Genomic DNA, 17,210 nt, shown 5'->3' with positions numbered 1-17,210 from the left:
TTACTTCACTGAGAATAATGGTTTCTAATTCCATCCAGGTTGCTGCAAATGCCATTATTTTATTCCTTTTTGTGTGTGTGTGACATGGTCTCACTCTGTCACCTAGGCTCGAGGCTTGAGTGCGGTGGCATGATCTCGGTTCACTGCAACCTCTGCCTCCTGTGTTCAAACAATTATCCCACCTCAGCCTCCCAAGTAGCTGGGACTACAGGCGTGCACCACCACACCCAGATGATTTTTGTATTTTTTGGTAGAGAAAGTGTTTCACCATGTTGACTAGGCCGATCTTGAACTCCTGATCTCAGGTGATCCACCTGCCCTGGCCTCCCAAAGTGCTGGAATTACAGGCATGAGCAACCGCACCTGGTCTCGTTCCTTTGCATGGCTGATTACTATTCTATTTTATAAATAAATATATATATATATATATATATATATATATATATATGCATTTGAGCTGGTTCCATATTATTGCAATTGCGAATTGTGCGGCTATAAACGTGTGTGCAACTGTCTTTTTCATATAATGGCTTCTTTTCCTCTGGATACATATAGAGTAGTGGGATTGCTGGATCAAATGGTAGTTCTACTTTCTATTTTGGCTTTATTTCTGAGTTCTCTATTCTGTTCCATTGGTCTATGTGCCTATTTTTTTACCAGTACCATGCTGTTTTGGTGATGATGGCCTTATGGTATAGTTTGAAGTCAGATAATGTGATGCCTCCAGATTTGATCTTTTTGCTTAGTCTTGCATTGGCTATGTGGGCTCTTTTTCAGTTTCATCTGAGCCTTAGGATTGTTTTTTCTAGTTCTGTGAATGATGGTGGCATTTTGATGGGAACTGCATTGAATTTGTAGATTGCTTTTAGCAGTATGTTCATTTTTACAATATTGATTTTACCCATCCATGAACATGGTGTGTGTGTGTGTGTGTGTGTGTGTGTGTGTTTAGATGGAGTCTCACTCTGTTGCCCAGGCTGGAGTGCAATGGCACTATCTTGGCTTGCTGTAACCTCCACCACTCAGGTTCAAGCAATTCTCCTGCCTCAGCCTCCCGAGCAGCTGGGATTACAGGCACCTACCACTACGCCTGGCAAATTTTTGTATTTTTAGTAGAGATGGGGTTTCACCATGTTGGCCAGGCTGGTCTTGAATTCCTGACCTCAGTTGATCCACCCACCTTGGCCTCCCAAAGTGTTGGGATTACAGGCGTGAGCCACGACGCCCAGCCAGTATGTGTTTTCATTTGTTTGTGTCATCTATGATTTCTATCAGCAGTGTTTTGTAGTTTTCCTTGTAGAGGTCTATCACCTCTTTGGTTAGGTATATTCCCAAGTGTTTTTTTTGTTTTTTTTTTCAGCTATTGTAAAAGTGGTTGTGTTCTTGATTTGATTCTCAGCTTGGTTGCTGATGGTGTATAGCATAGCTAATGATTTGTGTACATTAATTTTGTATCCTGAAACTTTGCTGAATTCATTTATCAGTTCTAGCAGCTTTTTGGAGGTGTCTTTAGGGTTTTCTAGGTATACAATCATGTCATCAGCAAACAGTGATCGTTTGACTTCCTCTTTACTGATTTGGATGCCTTTTATTTCTTTCTCTGGTCTGATTGCCCTGGCTAGGACTTCCAGTACTATATTGAATAGAAGTGGTGAGAGTGGGCAACCTTGTCATGTTCCAGTTCTCAGGGGGAATAGAAATCCCATTAGTTTGACACTGGAGTATTCACTTTTTCCTTATGAAAGACCCACAACTGGCTCTTCAAGATTTACTTTGAAATCTCATTTCAACCTAGCTCTGACCATCAACGCTGAAACCATTATTTCACCTATATGTCCAAATCAATAAAGCCTCTCCATAAAGAAAAAAAGCAGCAGCAGCTCAGTGGCTTGTTGTACTGCCAGAGAACCTACAGTACTCCAGTGAAACACCAGAGGGAGCAAGACACTATAAGCTCCTGAAAAAGAAACTGGCAAGATTCACTAATAAGGAAATTAAACGCACAAACCCAGAGAAGATGTATCTCTTCTAAAAATGTGAGAAGCCCTCAGAATCTCTAACCAGGCTGAGCTAGTAAAGATCTTCCCATTTACAAAGACATCCCATAAAGACTAGAAGAGGTAGCTGCTTTTTCATATATAACAATGACAACAAAAGGCTGAGCACAGTGGCTGATGCCTGTAATACAAACACTTTGGAAGGCTGAGGTAGAAGGATTACTTAAGGCTGAGTTCAAAAGCAGCCTGAGCAACATAGTGATACCTCCATATCTACATAAAATAAAAATAAAAATAAAGAAAAAATAAAAAGGAACATGAAGAAACAGAGAAACATAGCCCAATCAAAATAGCAATATAAATCTCTAGACACTGATGCTAAAGAAATGAAGACTTATGCATTATCTGACAAAGAATTCAAAGCAATCACTTAAAAGAAGTTCCATACACTACTTGAGAACACACACAACTAAATGATAAGGAACAAATCAAGAATATCAACAAAGAAATAGAAATTATAAAAAAACAAAAACAAAAACAAAAAAACGAGGCTGGGCTTGGTGGCTCACGCCTGTAATCCCAGGACTTTGGGATACCGAGGTGTGTGGATCACTCGAGGTCAGAAGTTCAAGACCAGCTTGGCCAACACGGTGAAACCCCATCTCTACTATAAATACAAAAAAATTAGCCAGGCATGGTGGCATGCGCCTGTAATTCCAGTTGTCTGCGAGGCTGAGGCAGAAGAATCGCTTGAATCCAGGAGGTGGAGCTTGCAGTGAGGCGAGATCGCACCACTGCTCTTCAGCCTGGATGAACAAAAGAATTGAATTAATACTATCGCTTTTCACATATATATGTATGTGTATATATATATATGTATGTGTGTGTGTATATATGTATATATATACATATATATACATATATACACATATATAAATATATGTATATATATACATATATGTATATATACACATATACATATACATATATATACATATATATGTATATATATATATATATTTTTTTGAGATGAAGTCTTGCTCTGTCGCCCAGGCTGGAAGGCAGTGACATGATTTCAGCTCACTGCAACCTCCACCTCCTGGTTCAAGCGATTCTCCTGCCTCAGTCTCCCAAGTAGCTGGGATTACAGGTGTCTGCAACCACGCCCGGCTAATTTTTGTATTTTTAGTAGAGACAGGGTTTCGCCATCTTGGCCAGGCTGGTCTTGAACTCCTGACCTCATGATCTACCCTCCTCAGCCTCCCAAAGTGCTGGGATTACAGGCGTGAGCTACCACGCCCAGCCTAAAAATATATATTTTTTATTTCAATAGCTTTTGGGGTACAAGTGGCTTTTGGTTACATGAATGAATTGTATGGTGGTGAAATCTGAGATTTTAGCACACTGATCACCTGAGTAGTGTAAATTGAACCCAACATATAGTTTTTTATCTGTTAGTCCCCTCTTACCCTCATGCTTCTGAGTCTCCAAAGTCCATTATATCACTCCATATGCCTTTGTGTATGCATAGCTTAGCTCCCACTTATAAGTGAGAACATACAGTATTTGGCTTTTCATTCCTGAGTTACTTCTCTTAGAATAATGGCCTCCAGCTGCATCCAAGATGCTGCAAAATACATTATTTCATTCTCATTTATGGCAGAGTAGTATTCCGTGTTGTAGACATACCAATTTTTTTTTTTTTAATTCTTTTGAGATGGAGTCTCATTCTGTCACCCAGGCTAAAGTGGAGTGGTGTGATCTTGGTTCACTGCAACCTCCACCTCCTGGGTTCAAGAGATTGCCCTGCCTCACCCTCCTGAGTAGCTGGGACTACAGGCATGTGCTATCATGCCTGGCTAATTTTTGTATTATTACTACAGAGGGGGTTTTGCCATGTTGCCCAGGCTGGTCTTGAATCCCTGACCTCAGGTCATCCGCCCGCCTTGGCCTCCCAATGTGCTAGGATTACAGGCATGAACCACCATGCCTGGCCCACATTTTCTTTTTTTTCTTCCACATGTATTTTAAGTTCAGGGGTATATGTGCAGGACGTGCAGGTTTGTTACATAGATAAACGTGTGCCATGGTGATTTGCTGCACAAATCATCCCACACCAGGTATTAAGCTTATCATCCATTATTCTTCCTGATGCTCTCCCTCTCCTCACCCTACCCTCTCTGATATGTCCTAGTGTGTGTTGTTCCCCACCATGTGTCCATAACACATTTTCTTTTCTTTCTGTTTCTCTCTTTCTTTCTTTCTTTCCTTCCTTCCTTCTTTCTTTCCTTCTTTCCTTCCTTCCTTTCTTTCTTTCCTCTCTTTCTTTATTCTTTCTTTTCCTTCTTTCTTTCCTTCCTTCCTTTCTCTCTTTCTCTCTCTATTTATTTCCCTCCCTCCCTCCCTCCCTTCCTTCCTTCCTCTTTCTCTCTTTCTTTCTTTTTCTTCTTTTTTTGGAGTATCATTCTGTCGCCCAGGCTGGAGTGCAGTGGTGTGAATCTTGGTTCACTGCAACCTCCACCTCCTGGGTTCAAGCGATTCTCCTTCCTCAGCCTCCCGAGTAGCTGGGCTTACAGGCATGTGCCACCACGTCCAGCTAATTTTTATATTTTTAGTAGAGATGGGGTTTCACCATGTTGGCCAGGCTGGGCTTAAAATCCTGACCTCAGGCGATCCACCCACGTCGGCCTCACAAAGTGCTGAGATTACAGGCATGAGCCACAGTGCCCGGTCCCACATCTTCTTTATCCACACATTTGTTGATGGGCACTTAGGTTCTTTCTATATCTTTGCAATTGTTAATTGTGCTGTGATAAACATACACGTGCAGTTGTCTTTTTGATATGACTTCCTTTCCTTTAAAGAAGGGGTAGATACCCTGTAGTGGGATTGCTGGATTGAATCATAGTCTACCTTTAATTATTTAAGACATTTCCATAGCATTTTCCATAGAGGTTATAATAATTTGCATTTCTACCAGCAGTGCATAAACTTTGCCTTTTCACCACATCCATGCCAACATCTTTTTTTTTTTTGAGACAGAGTCTTGCTCTGTCACCCAGGCTGGAGTGCAGTGGTGTGGTCTTGGCTCACTGCAAGCTCTGCCTCCTGGGTTCATGCCATTCTCCTGCCTCAGCCTTCTGAGTAGCTGGGACTACAGGCACCCACCACCACACCCGGCTAATTTTTTTTGTATTTTTAGTAGAGATGGGGTTTCACTGTGTTAGCCAGGATGGTCTCGATCTCCTGACCTCGTGATCCACCTGCCTCAGACTCCCAAAGTGCTGGGATTACAGGCGTGAGCCACCCCGCCCGGCCCTTTTAACTTTTCAATAATGGTTATTCTGGCTGGGATAAGGTGGTATCTCATTGTGTGGTATCTCATTGTGGTTTTAATTTGCATTTCCCTCATGATTAGTGATGTTGAGCATTTTTCATATGTTTTTTGGCCATTTGTACATTTTCTTTTGAGAAATGTCTATTCATGTCATTTGTCCACTTTTTGATGGAATTATTATTATTTTTTTTTCTTGCTGATTTGTGTGAGTTCCTTGTAGTTCTGGATATTAGTCCTTCATCAGATGCATAGTTTGCAAATATTTTCTCCCATTCTGTGGGTTGTTTGTTTACTCTGATGATTCTTTCTTTTGCTGTGAAGAAGCTTTTTAGTTTAATTAGGTTTCATTTATTCATTTTTGTTATAGTTGGATTTGCTTTTGGGGTCTTAGTCATAACTTCTTTGCTTACACCAACATTCAGAAGAGTTTTTCCTAGGTTTTCTTCTAGAATTTTTATAGTTTCAGATCTTAGATTTAAGTCTTGGATTTATCTTGAGTTGATTTTTGTAGATGTTCAGAGATAGAGATCCGGTTTCATTCTTCTACATGTCTCTATCCAGTTTTGCCAGCATTATTTATAAAATGGGATGTCCTTGAATTTTTAAATTAAAAAAATCACAAAGACAAACAACAGACTTGATCAAACAGAAAAATAATGGCAAATTTAAAAGACAGGTCATTTGACATTATCTAGTCAGATAAAAAGGAAAAAGAAAAGAAAAAGAGTGAAGACAGTCTACAGAATTTGTGAACCACCATCAAGTGGGTTAATATACATATTATAGAAGTGCAAGAAGGAGAAGAGGGAGATTAGATTGGGAAGGGGGCTTATTTGAAGAAATGATTGCTGAAACAGCCCAAATCTGAAGAATTGGTTCTGAAGAACCAAATAGACATCTAAATTAAGAAGCCCAAAGGACTCCAACAAAAGTTGTCCTAAGGCAGTCCATACTGAAAAGCATTATAATCAAATTGTCAAAAGTGAGAGGCAGAAGACAGAGTAAAATGGCTGAATAGAACCCCCAGTAATTGTCTCCACAACACAGCAACACCAAACTGAACAACTATTGACACAAGAAAGCACTTTCATAAGAACCTCCAATCAGGTGAATGGTCACAGTACCTGGTTTTAACATCATATGAAGGAAAGGGGCATTAAAGAGGATAAGAAAGAAAATCTTGAATTGCTGACACCACCCCTTCTGCATTCCTCTGCAGTGTCTGTGAGGCACAGAGAATGAAACTTTGTGTTTGAGGGAGGGTGAATACAGTGATTATGCAACTGTACATTGGAACTCAGTGCTATCCTGTCACAGCGGAAAGCAACACAGGACAGAATTTATCCAGTGCCTGTGAAGGGAGCATTTAAATTAGCTCTAGTCTGAAAGGAATCATCTATCCCACCCAACCATTGGAACCTGAGTTCTGGCTAGCCACACCACCAAGCATTAAAGCGTTCTGGGATCCTAAATAAATTTGAAAGGCAATTCAGGGCATGAGGACTGGAATTCCTGGAGAAGTCCTGGTGCTGTGCTGGGCTTAGATTCAGTGGATTTTGGATGCATGTGACCCAGTAAGACACCAGCGGGAACAGCCAAGATAGTGCTTGTGTCACCTCTCTCTTAACCCCAGGCAGTTCAGCTTGCAGCTCTGGAAGAAACTCCTTTCACTTGAGGAAAGAGAGAAAAAGGTAAAGATGACTTTGTCTTGCAACTTGAATGTCAGCTCAGCCCCAGTAAAATAAAGCACCAAGCAGTGTCCTCAGGCCCCCATTCCAGGCCCCAGTTCCCACATGACATTGCTAGACACAATCTGGGCAGAAGGGAACCTGCTGCCTTGAAGGAAAGAACCCAGTCCTGGCAGGATTCATCACCTGCAGACTAAAGAGCCTTTGGGCCTTGAATAAACATCAGCAGTAGCCAGGCAGTACTCACCATGGGCCTTGGGTGAAACCTGGTACTGGGATGGCTTCAGGTGTGACCCAGCACATTCTTAGCTGTGGTGGCAATAGGAAAACACTCTTTCTGCTCTAGGAAAGAAGAGGAAAGAGTAAAAAGCACTTTACCTTGCAACTTGGGTATGAGCTTAGCAACGATAAAATAAAGCAACAAGTAGATTTCTAAAATTCCCGACTCCTAGCCCCAGCTCCCAGACAGCATTTCTAGACCCATTCTGGGCCATTAACAGAATATGCCATCCTCAAGGGAAAGACATAAGCTTGGCTGGATTCACCAACTGCCAACTAAAGAGCCCTTGTGCCTTGAATCAAAATCAGTGGTAGCCAGAAAATAGTTGCCACAGACCATGGGTGAGACCCACTACTTTGCTGACTTCAGGTCTGACCCAGTACAGTCCCAGTGGTAGTGGCCTTAGAGGTGTTTGTGTAAATCCACTTCTAACTCCAGGGAGCTCATTATGGAAAGAGATACTCCATTTGTTTGGGGGAAAATAAAGGAAGTGAACAAGAGACTCTGCCTGGTAATCCAGGGATTTCTCTTGAATCGTACCCAAGACAACCAAGACTACAGTGACCAAAGACTTAGATCACAACACTCAATTCCCTTTGAATACCTGAAAGCCTTCTCCAGAAGGATGAGAATAAACAAACCAAAGCTGAAGATTACAATAAATGCCTAAGTCTTCAATGCCCAGACATCAAAGAACATCCTCAAGCACCAAGACAATCCAGGAAACATGACTTCACCAAATGAGCTAAATAAGGCACCAGCAACCAATTTCAGAGAGATACAGATATGTGGTCTTTCAAAGAGAGAATTCAAAATAGTTATTTTGAGGAAGCTCAGTGAAATTAAAAATAACACAGAGAAGGAATTCAGAATCCTATCAGATAAATTTAACAAAGAAATAGAAATAATTTTTAAAAACTAAGCGGAAATTTTGGAGCTGAAAAATTCAATTGGCGTACTGAAGAGTACATCAGTTTCTCAATAGCAGAATTGATAAAGTGGAAAAAAGAATTAGTGAGCTCGAAGACAAGCTATTTGAGTATACACAGTCAGGGGAGATAAAATAAAAATACTAACAAAAACAACAAAGTATGGCAACAAGATATAGAAGATAGCCTCAAAAGGGCAAATCTAAGTTATTGGCCTTAAAGAGGAGATAGGGAGAGAGATCAGCATAGAAAGTTTATTCAGTCTCTAGGAAGTTCCAAACTTTTCCACATTTTCCTGTCTTCTTCTGAGCCCTTCAAACTGTTCCAATCTCTGCCTGTTACCTAGTTCCGAAGTCGCTTTCACATTTTCAGGTGTCTTTTCAGTAACACCCCACTCTACCGGTACCAATTTACTGTATTAGTCCATTTTCATGCTGCTGATAAAGATATACCTGAGACTGGGCAATTTACAAAAGAAAGAGGTTTAATGGACTTACAGTTCCACATGGCTAGGGAGTTCCCACAATCATGGTGGAAAATGAAAGCCATGTCTCACATGTTGGCAGACAAGAGAAGAGAGAATTTGTGCAGGGAAATGCCCGTTTTTAAAACCATCAGGTCTTGTGAGACTTATTCACTACAATGAGAACAGCATGGGACAGACCTGCCCCCATTATTCGATAACCTCCCACCAGGTTCATTTCACAACACATAGGGAATTCAAGATGAGATTTGGGTGGGGACACAGCCAAACCTATCAGCTTGCTTCTTTGCTTTTAAACTCAGTGTGAAGTTGTTATGAGTTTAAAATAATGGGTTATAAGACATAATTTGCAAGCCTCATGGCAGTCTCAAATAAATAAACTGACAACAAATACACAAAAACAGAAAGCAAAAATTAAAATGTAACACAAGAGAAAATCTTTCTCACAGAGAGGTAGATAAGAAAGAAGGAAGAAAGAGAAGACCACTAAATGAGCAGAAAACAAATAACGAAATGACAGCAGTAAATTCTCAATTATCAATAATAACATTGAACGTAAATAGAGCAAACTCTTCAATCAACATACATAGAGTGGCTCAATAGATTAAAAAACAAGTCCCAACTATCTTCTGCCTGCAAGAAACACATTTTACCTGTAAGAACACACATAGATTAAAAATAAAATGATGGAAATAGATACCTAGGTGTTGGGAGCAAGTCCCCCAAAGTCTGGCCACAAACTGGCCCCAAAACTGGCCAGAAATACAATCTCTGCAGCAATGTAATATGTCCATAATGGCCATAACACCCAAGCTGGAAGGTTGTGGGTTTACAGGAATGAGGGCAAGGAACACCTGTCCCGCTCAGGGTGGAAAACCGCTTAAAGGCATTCTTAAACCACAAACAAAAGCCTGAGTGATCTTAAGGGCATGTTCCTGCTGCAATTAATTTGGCCCATCCTTTCATTTCCCTTAAGGGATACTTTTAGTTAATTTAATATCTATAGAAACAATGCTAATGACTGGTTTGCTGTTAATAAATATGTGGGTAAATCTCTGTTTGGGGCTCTCAGCTCTGAAGGCTGTGAGACCCCTGATTTCCCACTTCACACATCTATATTTCTGTGTGTGTGTCTTTAATTCCTCTAGCGCCTCTGGTTTAGGGTCGGCCTCTAGGTTAGGGTCTCCCCAACCGAGCTGGTCTCAGCAAGTGGCGTCCATTTGTGGGGGCTCGAATCCAGGTTGAAGGGGCACCGGAGCGATGGTTGGAATGGAAAACTAGCAGGAGGACACCCGAGTACTCTTAAAGTAATCCCCATGGTGAGTAAGAAGGGGAGCTCGGAAGTGTCAGGGTAACAATGGGACAGATATGGGGTCTGGTTCGTTTCACCTTGGAACTTTTTCACACTGATAATGAGGAGGAACGATTATAGCAAAGTAACAGAAGAGGTTACAGAGCATGTTTATTTGACAGCTAAAGCTAAAGTGGCAAAGGAAGGAGAGGTTCATCCCTACCCTTCTGCACCCCCTCATTATTTTGAGGAAAATGACCCCCCAAATCTTTCTTTTCCAGAGGACACTGGGTGAAAACTAGTTGCCCCAGTGACTGTTCAAGCAGCGCCTCGAGCGATGGCTCTTAGTTCTATTCAGGCAGGAATTCAGCAAGCTAGACGAGAGGGTGATTTAGAGGCTTGGCAGTTCCCTGTTAGAATACACCCCCCAGATCAAGAGGGAAATATTACAGCTACATTTGAGCCTTTTCCTTTTAAATTACTCAAAAAATTAAAACAAGCAATAAATGAGTATGGACCAGGTTCTCCTTTTGTAATGGGACTGTTAAAGAATGTTACTGTTTCCAGTCGGATGATTCCTACTGACTGGGACACTCTTACTCGAGCTTGTCTAACTCCTGCTCAGTTCTTACAATTAAAACTTGGTGGGCAGATGAAGCTTCCATTCAGGCTGCTCACAATGCTCAGGCCCAACCTCAGATTAATATAACTGCAGACCAGCTTTTGGGAGTTGACGGCTGGGCTGGTTTAGATGCACAACTGGTCATGCAGGATGATGCCATAGAACGGCTTAGAGGAGTGAGCATTAGAGCTTGGGAAAAAATCACTTCAGGTGGAGAACAATACCTTTCCTTTAGTGCTATAAAACAGGGACCCAGAGAACCATATGTTGATTTTATAGCTCGGTTACAGGAGTCTCTTAAAAAGATGATTTCAGATTCGGCTGCTCAGAATATAGTGTTGCAGTTATTAGCTTTCGACAATGCTAATCCCGATTGCCAGGCTGCTCTGCGACCTATCAGAGGGAAAGCACATTTAGTTGATTATATCAAGGCCTGTGATGGTATCGGAGGTAATCTGCATAATGCTACCTTGTTGGCACAGGCAATGGCAGGACTAAAAGTGGATAAAGGAAATACTCCATTTCCTGGAGCTTGTTTTAACTGTGGGAAGCATGGTCATACTAAAAAAGAATGTAGAAAAAATCACCGAGTCAGGCCACTAGATAGGGGAAAAAAGAAAATTGCTGAGCCTGAAATATGTCCAAAATGTAAAAAAGGAAAACACTGGGCTCATCAGTGTCACTCTAAATTTGATAAAGAAGGGGATCCGATTTCGGGAAACGCCATGAGGGGCCCGTCCCAGGCCCCGTTCTAAACTGGGGCATTTCTGGCTCAGGCCATTCCCTCACCCCTGTACAATGTCTGTCCCCCGCCACAGCTGGTAGTGCTGCAGTAGATTTATGCTGCACAAAAGCTGTGAGCCTTCTGCCTGGGGAACCCCTGCAAAAGGTCCCAACTGGAGTCTGTGGACCCTTACCAGCAGGGACAATGCGATTACTTTTAGGAAGGTCTAGTTCAAGTTTAAAAGGCATACAAATACATACAGGAGTCATTGATTCAGATTACAATGGGGAAATTCAAATTGTTATATCTACCTCTGTTTCCTGGAAAGCAGAGCCAGGAGAGTGCATAGCACAGCTCCTGATTGTGCCATATGTGGGAATGGGAAAAAGTGAAATTAAATGAACAGGAGGATTTGGAAGCACAAATAAACAAGGCAAAGCAGCTTATTGGGTAAATCAAATTACTGATAAACATCCTACCTGTGAAATAACTATTCAAGGAAAGAAATTTAAAGGTTTGGTAGATACAGGAGCGGACATTTCAATCATTTCTCTACAGCACTGGCCGTCTGTATGGCCAATTCATCTCGCTCAATTTAACATAGTTGGAATTGGTAAAGCCACTGAAGCATATCAAAGTAGTTATATTTTGCATTGTGAGGGGCCTGATGGACAACCTGGGACTATTCAACCAATTATAACTTCTGTACCTATAAATTTATAGGGAAGAGATTTATTACCGCAATGGGAGGCACAAGTTCTAATTCCAGAACAATTGTATAGCCCACAAAGTCAACATGCAATGCATGAAATTGGGGTATGTCCCTGGCATGGGACTAGAAAAAAATTTGCAAGGTTTGAAAGAACTGCTTCAAGCAAAAAAACAAAGTTCCTGCCAAAGATTAGGAAAAATATTTTGATGGCAGCCATTGTTAAGCCTCCAGAACCTATACTTTTAAAATGGTTAACAGATAAGCCAATTTGGATAGAACAATGGCAGCAAAGTAAAGAAAAACTGGAGGCTTTAGAGAAATTAGTTGCTGAACAATTAGAAAATGGGCACATAGCTCCAACATTTTCTCCTTGGAATTCTCCAGTTTTCGTAATTAAGAAAAAATCAGGTAAATGAAGACTGTTAACTGACTTAAGAGCCATCAATTCAGTTACACATCCTATGGGAGCATTACAGCCAGGATTGCCTTCTCCTGCTATAATTCCAAAAAATTGGCCTTTAATAGTCATAGATTTAAAAAACTGTTTCTTTACTATCCCTTTGGCTGAGCAAGACTGTGAACGGTTTGCATTTACAATTCCTGCAGTAAACAACCTGCAGCCTGCTAAGCGTTTTTATTGTTTTATAGATGGGTCTAGTAATGGTAAAGCTTCTTATTCTGGATCAAAAAGTAAAGTTTTCCAGACGTCCTATACTTCAGCTCAAAGACTGGAGCTTGTAGCTGTAATTGAGGTATTCACTGCTTTTGATATGCCTATTAACGTGATTTCTGATTCTTCATACATGGTTCATTCCACACAGTTAATTGAAAATGCTCAGTTATGATTTCATACAGATGAACAACTGATGACTTTATTTATCCAATTGCAAACAGCAGTTAGAAGTAGAATGCACCCTTTTTACATCACTCACATTGGGGCTCATACACCTCTTCCAGGACCTTTGACTGAAGGGAATCAAATGGCTGATCGCCTAGTTGCTAATGCAACATCTAATGCTAGAGACAAGAAAAACTGGAGGCTTTAGTTACGATTTCATATAGATGAACAACTGATGACAAAAACAAAAAAGGAGGAAAAATAGGGATTACAGGACAGCCCATACACAGTTGAATCTAGCATTATTTGGTGAAAAGATCCAATAACAGAAAGTTGGGAAATAGGTAAAATAATAACCTGGGGTAGAGCTTATGCTTGTATTTCTCCAGGCCAAAATCAACAGCCGATTTGGATACCACCAAGACACCTGAAACCTTATCATGAGCCAGATGCCAAGGAAGAGACTCCGGAAGGATCCCCCAGTTGCAGCCATGTTGAGACTGACACTGAGGAGGACCCCAACTGTCAGGAGGAACACCTGTCGAACACAGCCACCCACCTAAGGACAGATCAAGAAGCCGTCACAGATGGCAGAAGAAAACCTGAGGAAAGCGGGACAACCATTCACAATGAATAATTTAATGGTAGCTATGATAGCAGTTATCACCACTGCCATGAGTATTCCTTCAGTAAGGGCTGGTAATAATGCCTGGATGCAATCATTCTATGACACAGTAACACATGCTTTCTGATCTCAGTATTTACCATAATAAATCTGCTCCTATAATTGAGGCATACTGCCCTCAAAAACCTATTTGGAAACAGGATTGGACCCAGTTAGAAAAAATGAATGTACTTGTTTAGGAAGATTGCTTTGCAGAACAGGCAGAGGTGCTGCACAAACAATTCTTATGGAATCATTATTAATTGGTCCCACAAGGGGATGTTTAGATTGAATTGCACCTGTCAGTCTGCGTGCCACTGCCACACTATGTTCAGATGATCTGAACAAAATGGTAAGATGGTAGGTATAATAAGAAGTATGGCAAAAGTTCTTATTATCTAGAACCATGGTGGTATAGTGGCACCTCAACCTCAAATGATATGGCTGGCTCTAGGAGCTTAACATAAGGATGTAAAATTAAAAGAACAAATATTTAAAGCATCCCAGGCACACTGACCTTAATGCCAGGAACTGGAGTGCTTGAAGGAGCTGCAGACAAATTAGCAGCTAGTAACCCATTAAAATGGATAAAAACACTTGGAAGCTCTGTGATTTCAATGACTGTGCTTTTAATCTCTGTTGTTTGTCTTTGTATAGTCTGCAGATGTGGATCCCGACTCCTGAGAAAAGTAGCTCACCATGACAAAGCTGCCCTTGCTTTTATCTCTTTGCAAATCAAAGAAGGGAGACATGTTGGGAGCAAGCCTCCCAAAGTCTGGCCATAAACTGGCCCCAAAACTGGCCATAAATACAATCTCTGCAGCAATGTAACATGTCCATAATGGCCATAATGCCCAAGCTGGAAGGTTGTGGGTTTATGGGGATGAGGGCAAGGAACACCTGGCCCGCCCAGGGCGGAAAACCGCTTAAAGGCATTCTTAAGCCACAAACAAAAGCCTGAGCGATCTGTGTCTTAAGGGCGTGTTCCTGCTGCAATTAATTTGGCCCATCCTTTCATTTCCCTTAAGGGATACTTTTAGTTAATTTAATATCTATAGAAACAATGCTAATGACTGGTTTGCTGTTAATAAATATGTGGGTAAATCTCTGTTTGGGGCTTTCAGCTCTGAAGGCTATGAGACCCCTGATTTCCCACTTCACACCTCTATATTTCTCTGTGTGTCTTTAATTCCTCTAGCGCCTCTGGGTTAGGGTCTCCCCGACTGAGCTGGTCTTGGCATTAGGAATAAAGTTAAAGAAATGAAAGACCTTTTTAGTGAAAACTATAAAACATTGATGCAAGAAATTGAAGAGGACATAAAAAAAGGAAAGATATTCCATATCATGGATTGGAAGAATATTGTGAAAATGTCCATACTACACCAAGTAAGGTACAGATTCAATGCAATCCCTATCAAAGTATCAATGACATTCTTCACAGAAATAAAAAAAAATACTTTAAAAATGTATATGGAGACACAAAGGACCCAGAATAGCCAAAGCTATCCTAAGCTTACAGAATGAAACTGGAAGAATCACATTGCCTGACTTCAAAATATACTACGGAGCTATATTTAAAAAAACAGCGTAATACTGCCACAGAATCAGACACATAGACCAATGACACAGAATAGAGAAACCAGAAATAAAACTAGACATTTGACAAAGGTGTCAAGAACATATAATGGGGAAAGGACCATCTCTTCAATAAGAGGTACTGGGAAAACTGGATGTCCATATGCAGAAGAATGAAACTAGACTCTTATTTCTTGCTGCATACAAAAAGGAAGATTAAAGACTTAAATATAAGACCTCAAACTATGAAACTATTAAAAGAGAACATTGAGGAAACTCTCCAAGACATTGGTCTGGGCAAAGATTTCTTGAGTAATACCCCATAAGCATAGGCAATAAAAGCAAAAATGGATGAATGGGGTTATTTCAAGTTAAAAAGCTTCCACACAGAAAAAAAAAGAAAGAATCAACGAAGTGAAGAGACAACCCATAGAATGAGAGAAAATACTTGAAAACTTCATCTGACAAGGGATTAATAACCAGAATATATAAGGAGCTCAAACAATTCAATAGAAAAAAATCTAAAAATATAATTAAAAATTAGGCAAAAGATTTGAATAGACATTTCTTAAAAGAAGACATACAAATGCCAAACAGACATATGAAAATGTGCTTGACATTATTGAAGATCAGAGAAATGTAAATTAAAACTTCAATGCGATATCATCTCACCCTAGTCAGAATGACTTCACCTAAGCCAGGCATAGAAAGACAAATATTGCATGTTTGCAGTTATTTGTTGGAGTTAAAACTTAAAACAGTTACATTCATGGAGATGGAGGGTAGAAGAATTATTATCAGGGGTTGGGAAGGGTATAGAGCAGGGGAGTGGGGATGGTTAATGGGTACAAAAATATCATTAGAATGAGCTGGATGTGGTGGCTCACACCTGTAATCCCAGCACTTTGGGAGGCTGAGGCCAGTGGATCACTGGAGGTCAGGTTTCAAGACCAGCCTGGCCCACATGGTGAAACCCTGTCTCTACTAAAAATACAAAAATTAGCTGGGCGTGGTGGTGCACACCTGTAATCCCAGCTACTTGGGAGGCTGAGGCAGGTGAATTGCTTGAACCCAGAAGGTGGAGGCTGCAGTGAGCCAAGATCCCACCACTGTACTCCAGCCAGGGTGATGGAGCAAGACTCCATCTCAAATAATAATAATAACAATAATAATAATAATAAAATGAATAAGATCTAGTATTTGATAGTACAACAGAATGACTAAAGCCAATAACCATTTGTTGTACATTTTAAAATAACTGAAAGAGTATAATTGGAATGTTCGTAACACAAAGAAATGATAAATGCTTGATATGATGAATACTCCATTTACCCCAATGTGATTATTACACATTGTAGTCCTGTATGAAAATATCTTAGGTACCCCATAAATATATACACCTACTATGTACCCACACAGTTTAAAAATCAAAAGTTTTTTTAAAAAGTGAAGGGCCAAGAATCTTGAAAGCAGCAGGAGAAAAAGTCGCTTATCACGTATATGAGCTCCCATTTGATGGTTAATTTCAGGTGTCAATTTGACAGTGTAAAAGCATACTAAGATAGCTGGTAAAGAATTATTTCTGGTTATAGCTGTAAGGGTATTTCCAAAAAAGGTCGGCATTTAAATTGGTGGGCTGAGGAAGGAAGATCCACCTCACCCAATGTGTGTGGACACCATGCAATTGGTAAAAAGTCCAGATAGAACAGAAAACAAAGGAAAGTTGAATTTATTCTCTGATCTGGAGGTGGGACATTCATCTTCTCCTACCTTTGGACATTGGGCCTCGTGGTTTGATATGGTTTGGCTTTGTGTCCCCACCAAAATCCCATGTTGAGTTGTGGTTCCCAGTGTTGGAGGAGGGGCCTAGTGGGAGGTTATTGAATCATGGGGGCAGACATCCCCCTTGCTGTTCTTGTGACAGAATTCTCACAAGATCTGGTTGTTTGAAAACTGTGTGGTACTTCCCTCTTTACTCTCTCTTCCTCCTGCTACAGCCATGTAAGACGTGCTAGCTTCCCCTTGGCTTCTGGCTTCTGGCATGATTGTAAGTTTCCTGAGGCCTCCCC

The 17,210-nt window shown here is 40.7% G+C and overlaps 1 protein-coding gene across 17 annotated transcripts in view; it reads right to left on the bottom strand.

Moving 5' to 3' along the window:
* The window catches only part of ZC3H12B (zinc finger CCCH-type containing 12B), a 461,523-nt gene that overhangs the window by 52,225 nt on the left and 392,088 nt on the right, over nt 1–17,210 (bottom strand). For 10 of the 17 annotated variants that reach the window (XM_063803880.1, XM_054676379.2, XM_054676381.2 and 7 more), the window contains one exon: nt 7,270–7,364. The exons of the other annotated variants lie outside the window; for them this stretch is intronic. The gene's annotated coding sequence lies outside the window, so the exon portion shown is untranslated. The remainder of the gene's footprint in view (nt 1–7,269; nt 7,365–17,210) is intronic. 17 annotated transcript variants of the gene reach the window in all.

Source organism: Pan troglodytes, chromosome X, assembly GCF_028858775.2.
Source record: "Pan troglodytes isolate AG18354 chromosome X, NHGRI_mPanTro3-v2.0_pri, whole genome shotgun sequence".
In the NCBI taxonomy this organism is placed as follows: Eukaryota; Metazoa; Chordata; class Mammalia; order Primates; family Hominidae; genus Pan; species Pan troglodytes.
Note: the sequence above shows the minus strand (reverse complement) of the source record. Positions and strands in the feature narration are given on the sequence as shown.